At 51.0% G+C, this 6,767-nt stretch overlaps 1 long non-coding RNA gene across 1 annotated transcript in view; it reads left to right on the top strand.

Moving 5' to 3' along the window:
• The first annotated feature begins 325 nt into the window (after positions 1 to 325).
• Positions 326 to 6,767, top strand: part of LOC144791119 (uncharacterized) — a 189,731-nt gene continuing 183,289 nt past the window's right edge. Inside the window, exon 1 of the long non-coding RNA XR_013602300.1 lies at positions 326 to 380. This is a non-coding gene — a long non-coding RNA (uncharacterized LOC144791119). The remainder of the gene's footprint in view (positions 381 to 6,767) is intronic.

Raw genomic sequence — 6,767 nt, 5'->3', positions numbered from 1 at the left:
CAGGAGGATATCAATGATAAACAGAGAAGTGAGTTGCACTGCTTTTCGAGCAAAGAGAGACTTTGAACTTACTGAGGGGAGCAGAATTATCCGGTATTGTACACTTGGAATGTTCTCCTCACAAGCTGGTGATGCATTAACAGGCTGTGCGTCGTGCTGACGTAGCACGTAGAGGGGCGCCATCTTGGAAGTAAGGATTCAGTGGTCCAGTCTTTCTTTTGACGCACAGGAAACGTGTGTGAGGCCATCTTAAATGTAACACTTCAGCTGTGCAACTTCTACACATAATACACCGGAACATAAAATCTTGTCAGTTTCCTAGAAAAAGAAATACAGGAGGCTGCAGCAGATGGCATCAAAAGCACAAGACTATTAAACAAGTGAGAATTCTATGGAAATTCGCATTAACCTATTGTTATGTTTGTGCAAGCATTGCTGTTGGGGACACTCAATATTTATAAGGAACTTTATTAGGAGCTTCTTACTCCCCACCTCAACATGGAGGAAACAAGTAGAATTTACAGCCCCCGCAATCGTTTTTATTAGGATCAGGTGGACCGCAAATAAAATGGGAAGAATGGCGGGAGTACTGGAATAACTATATTTCCACCTTTGATAATGCAGATGAACCACTTGCGGCAGATGAGAAAAAAAATCCTACTGCATTGCTTGGGGGCTGGAGGACTTAAGGTGTGTAACAGCATTGACAAGAAGGTGTGAGATGGTGAACAGGGTAATGTTTTCACAAATGCCATGGATGACTTGGATAGTTATTACAAACCCACTGTCTGTGTTGCTGTTAACCAATATAAATGTTACCAACGAAAACAGGGGAAAGAGGAGAATATAGAGGATTACGTTTCTGCACTTAAGAACTTAGCACTCACCTGCAAATTCGAAAATATGCACAATGATTTCATAAGGGATCAAATAGTAATGTGTGCAGTGAATCAAAACATACAGGACGCATTGTGGGCTAAAGGTGAGAAACCCCTCCAGGAAGTGATTGAGATAGTAAAAAGGGCAGCAATGACAGGAAAATGTGCCAAAGCTGTTATGAATGAAAGTAAAACTAAACCAGAAGAACCCAGTGTAGTGGCGAAAATAAGCGGATGTAAGATGAAGCACATGGTTAATAAAAGCAGAGTCACTGAAGACACTGGGTATAAAGGAGGAGTAAAAACATTTGCGCAATTTAAATGTTATTTTTGCGGTAGCAACAGACATTTGGCAAATGACTGGAAATGTCCTGCACGCAACAGTAAATGTACACAATGCGGACTTATGGGGCATTTTCAAAAAGCGTGTCAGAGGAAAGTGAGAGCAAAAGTAAAATTGGTTGAGGGGAATGAGGAACAGGAACAGGATTCATCTGACGAATCAGAGTACAACTTGGGTGCGCTTAATGTAAATGTACATGTATTTATATAGCGCAAATCACCAACACGGTATCTAAGCGCTTGCTTAGGGAACCCGTCCTGGTATTCCCCTGTGAGATACCCCGGCAGGGTATCCACAATGTGAAAGCCAGGCATCCCGCCGCGAGGGGCCGTAGTGGAGATTAAGCAAGCTATTGCCCAGAGTCGCAGAGTGTGACCCCGTGAGTCGAGTAGGCACCGGAGCGAGAATTATCAAGTCCGTGGAATTTTTAGAGCCCGAGACCCGCCGAGGCGGGTAATCGAACCCTGGTCCACACCCGATCTCAGCTTCCGAGTCTGCCGCCTCTAACCACTGAGCCACACTTCTCCACTACCACTGAGGCACACTTCTCCACTACCACTGAGGCACACTTCTCCACTGTGACTGAAGCATCTGAAAATGACGCACAAGAGAGAGGTAACAAGAAGAAACATATGTGCATGGTTGCCATTGGATGGGTGAGCATTGAGATAGTCACTGATTCAGGATCACCCTGTACTATTATCAACAGAAAGGTATGGAGGGAGAAATTCCAACAAACAATATGCCAGGTCATGGAAAAACCAGATATCACCCTCAGTAAATTCACGGGGGAACCTATTGAGCTGGTAGGTTGAAAGGAACTTAAGTTCGCATTTAAGGACAGAGCAACCATCAGCAAATTATACATCGATGCAAAGGGTCCCTCTGTGCTAGGATGGAAAGACCAGGGAAAATTAGGTATTACACTTAATCCCAACAGTTCAGAACCCGTACTTGTTATGCAACAGAACAATGTATGTGGGTCCACCATTACTGACAGGTTCCAAAAAGTCTTCAACTGCACCATAGGGAAGATGAAAGGATTTCAACTTAAAATCAAGCTAAAGGAAAATGCAGTCCCAAGCATATACAAGGTGTTGGACCCGGGCCTTTGTGGCTGGTTCACCCCTGAACTTTTTGCTTTGATGGCGTTCATGATTTCTGACCTGGCGCACTTCTTCCCTGGGTCCCAGAGTGAAAGTGCGTGCGTGTAGTATGGCTGGCCTGCCCTCCCATAGGAATGCATGGGGAATGTGTGTGTCCCTGGTAGTTCCTGATGCGTGGGGAGTGCAGGCTCGAGTTTGGTATGTCTGAACTCGTGAGAGTGAATGCTGCACGATGGTATATGTGGCTTGTATGTGTCTAGAAGGGAAGTGCTACTTCTGGACATTGATGTGTGTGTACAGTGAGGGTGCTGGAGCGTGATTGGCTGGAGCTGGCTGGCATGCCAGGCTCCAGGAAGTCTGGATGGGTCTGCCCGGTGGTGAGTGTGAGATTAGCATGAGTGATGTGTGGGAGGAGTGTACCTGTGTCCTGGATGGGCTGGGTTTTCCCCACACAATGCTGGCTCCTCCCCTCTGTGGTGCGTCTAATGACCCAAGCACTGCCAGTGAATAGAGAGGGTGGTTGAGGTAAACAGAGTACTCAAGAACCAGCTGCGACTGGTTCTGCCCCCACCCTGCACCCTCAGACAAAGGAATGTACTGTATAAAAATGGGGCTGTGTCCCCACAGAAGTTGTTCTCTTCCAGGATCCTGAGGGGGCTGCTGCTGCTGTCGCTGGGCCAGAGGACCGCCACTTGGAGTGTCTCCCTGCCTGGAGACCCAGTGAGCTGGCTCTGGGCCCAGCCTTGCCCCTCTGCCTACTTCCCTGAACTTTGCTGGACTTTGCTTCTGCTAAGCGCCTGGGAGCGCTTTACTTGGGGCCCTAGCGCTTGAGAGCGCTTTCTTTTTGTCCTAGCGCTGAGGGAGCGCTTTATTGGCCTCTAGCACTGTGAGAGCGCTTTATTTGGGATTGTAGCGCTTGGGAGCGCTGTGATTGCCCCCTGGCGCCTGGAGTGCCCATTGGTTGAAGCCGGTGCCACCCGGCATTACCTTGGCTGTAAATTGCCGCCCTGCACTTGGGAGCGCCTTATCGACCTTTTAAAGCGAGTGCCCACCTCGCTGGTTTTGAATAATCGAGCGGCTGCCCACACCGCCCTTACCCCGTGTGAAAAGTACCGCCGCCGGCCCGGAGATCTACCAGGAGGCGCTGTACCCGCCTCCCTTCCAAGGGCCGCGCTGCCATTGGCGGCCCTTAGAACCGGAAGCCAGGCAAGAAGAGTGAAGACGTGGGCCGGCTTCCAAGCAGGCCGGAAGTCCCGCCCTTGAGCCGCGCTGGGATTGGCCCAGCTGGGGGAAGCTGCAGGGAAGCCCGAGACACCAGTGCCGGATCGAGTGGGGCACCCCCGGGGAACGGGAGGGCCCACCTGGCACCTGGTGAGCAGAACAGAGGATCACCGGAGGCCGCCCGCAGCTGAGGAGAGGAGCCGCAGCTGAGGAGAGGAGCCGCCGCTGAGGAAAGGCACGCAGCACCAGCAAAAGTCCCAGTGAGTGCTGCTCCAGTTCTCGAGGCTCCCCCAACCCAAGGCATTCCTTAGAGCCTAAGAGAGGCTCCAGCAACGGGCGCATTGGTCATTAGGAGCCCCGAGAGGCCCAGCAGGCATTTCGTATTTCGAGCCCGAGAAGGGCTCCAGGGGCATTCTTCTTTTCTAGAATCCCGGAGGGACTCCCACGGGCCCCACAGTGATCTGAGAGCCTGCGAGGCTCATGGCAGCCAGTGCTGATTTAAAGCCCACCAGGGCTGGGCGCATCCTTGTTTGAGAGCCTTGCGAGGCTCTGGGTGGCCCTTGTTTTCCCGAGTCCCCCGGGTGGGACTCCAACGGTTTGGCCGCATTCTGTGTGAAGCCCACAAGGGCCCCGGGGGCACATCATTTCCTTTGAGCCACGAGAGGCTCCCTGCCCATGTCCCGCATTTGTTTTTAGGAGCCCCGAGGCTCCAGGGCCCCATTGTTGTTTAAGAGCCCAGAGAGGCTCTAGGGGAAATTCTTTTGGCCAGAGCCTGCGAGGCTCCAGCGTGTGGCCACATCCTCCTCACTTCACAGCTGCCCAGCACTTTGTGGGCAACTGCCACGTTTAGGCCCCCTGACTTTGGGACACAGGGCGTCCTAGCCCTAGAGAGGCCAGTTGGCCTAGGGACAGTCAGAGGTGGTGACTTACGTGAGTTTGGCGCAATTGTTCATTTTCGGCACCTCTGAATGTGTTTTTATGAGTCATGTGCCTTGTTTTTACACCTCTGAATGTATTGTGATGCATCATGTGTTTTCCCTCCTTACACCTCTGAATGAATGTTATGCATTGCATCATGTGTTATGTTCTTACACCCCTACAGGTATTGTGATATGTAGGTGGTTGTTTTCTCCCTAGTACAGGTGGTGCTAGTTGTGTGCTCTATTTTTATATTGTGTGCTACAGTGATTTTACTTTCTACAAGTGCTAAGTTCTAAAAGTGAATACCCTTGACAGTGGTCCAGGTGGCCCTGCCCTGTACATAATCCCTTGTAAATTCTGCCCGTGCCTCTGGCACAGTGTAACAAGATGTGTGTCTTATCTAATGTATGTTTCTTATAATACAAAGGCTATTTTTATATAACCTTGTGTGGAGTTTCCTTTGTGGTGGGCCTTTGGGTGTTGTTGCTGGGGTGCGTGCGCAAATACTTAACCTACATCGCCTCCAAGTTTAGCCTTGCTGCTCGCGCCACGTTACCTAGAGGGTGAGCAGGGGTTATCTTGGCGTGTAACTCCCTTGCCCTGACCTTGGGAATGGTGGTCTCTGACTGACTTTGGCGAAAGCCCTGGCCAGCCAGGGATCCCATTTCCAACATTGGCGGCAAGCGGTGAGGATGAGGATTTGTGTTTGCGTTGTACCACAGTAGCGTCTGGCCGTACTTCAAAGCTCTACATTTTTAGATAACCACATTTTGGGGATTATTGTTTTTGGTGAAATTCCATTATTGCCTCTCCTGAAGAGTGTCATTTGATAATTGTGTTCAGTACATTTGTCCCCCGCCCTGCTTCCAGAGTTTGGTACCTGTGTCACTTATGGTCAGGTTGAGAAGTCAGGGGTGGTAGAAACTGCCTTACCGATCCGAGGGGAGGGTGTGTGTGGATGAATGGTGTGTTTTCCTGGACGCATGAGTGAGTTCTCTTTGATAAGGAGAGTGTTGAAGTTTTGGAATTGTGTACTCTTACTTCAGATTGCTAGGTCCCTTGTGTTGCACGTGTCTGTGAGCATCCTGTCAAGATGGAATCTCCTTTTAACCTCTGTGGCCTGTTTAAGTACAGTGTGCATGAGTTGGTACGGTTTTGTAAGAGAGAGACATCCCAGTGAGTGAGTCAGACACCCAGTCCAAGCTTAGGGATAACATGATCCTGTGGCAGAAGAATGACTGGGAGCGTGAGCCCAGTGAGAGGGAGAGGGCCCGGGCCGCACACCATGAGGGTGGTGAGTCTGAGGGGAGCCCTGAAGAGTCTGATGTGGAGAGTGAGTTTGACAGTGGATGGGCGCCAGCAGAGAGCGAGTACCCCCTAGATAGGGAGTCCCTTGCTGGGTCCAGTGTCAGATGTAGCACCCCATCCCTTTCCCTGTCCCCAGAGGAGTGGGTGGATAGGAGAGAAGAGAGGGAGCACCAGCTGGCCATGGAGAAGCTCAGGTGTGATGGCGCAGCTGGGTGTGAATGAGCGGATTGCGGAGACTGAGAGAGCCTTGGCCAGGGAGAAGATAGCCCTAGAGGGTAGGTTATCCCCTGACCGTAGTCCTAGTTTTCTGGATTCCCCAGGGAGGGTTGGATCCAGTGGTGGCAGCAATAGAGAGTTTGGTGCGGGAAGTGCCATGCCCCGTTTCCAAAGAGTGGTACCTTGTTCCCGAGAGGACAGGTACAGATTGAAGTTCAGGGGCAGTAGGAGACTGCCTCACCAGGATTGGGCGGACTATGTGGATGATTATCATGATGCCCTGCTTGATTGGCTAGAGGTTCATGGGGAACCTGATTTTGAGGGTCTGCTCAACCTGGTTATCAGAGAGCAGCTGTTCAATTGTTTTGTGCCAGAGTTGCGCAAACACCTGTCAAGAGGTGACTATGTTAGTCCTTGGAAGCTTGCAGAGGAAGCAGACCGCTGGGAAGGTGCCGGAGGTTCTGACACGTCATGGGTGAGTGAACCAGAGAGTAGTGGGTCAGGTATCTTCCAGACCAGTGTGGTGGAAGAGGCTCAGAGTAGCCCAGCTAGGTCCCAGTGTAGCGAGAGGGGTGTAGGGGCTCACGTCTTGTCTCAGTGGAGTAAGAGTGAGTGGGGGACTGAGTGTTCCCAGGTGCCCGAAACCCCGTCTCAGAACCTGGATGGTTTCTTGAGGGAACACCAGGTTGGGGGCCTAGGCTGTCCTGTTAGGCCCCTTGAGGGGGATCTCCTAGTGTCTAGAGAACCTGGAGTATTTTTAAATAGTGTTCCAGT

This window comes from Lissotriton helveticus, chromosome 11, assembly GCF_964261635.1.
Source record: "Lissotriton helveticus chromosome 11, aLisHel1.1, whole genome shotgun sequence".
NCBI classification, from domain to species: Eukaryota; Metazoa; Chordata; class Amphibia; order Caudata; family Salamandridae; genus Lissotriton; species Lissotriton helveticus.
This window is presented reverse-complemented; position numbering and strand designations above follow the sequence as displayed.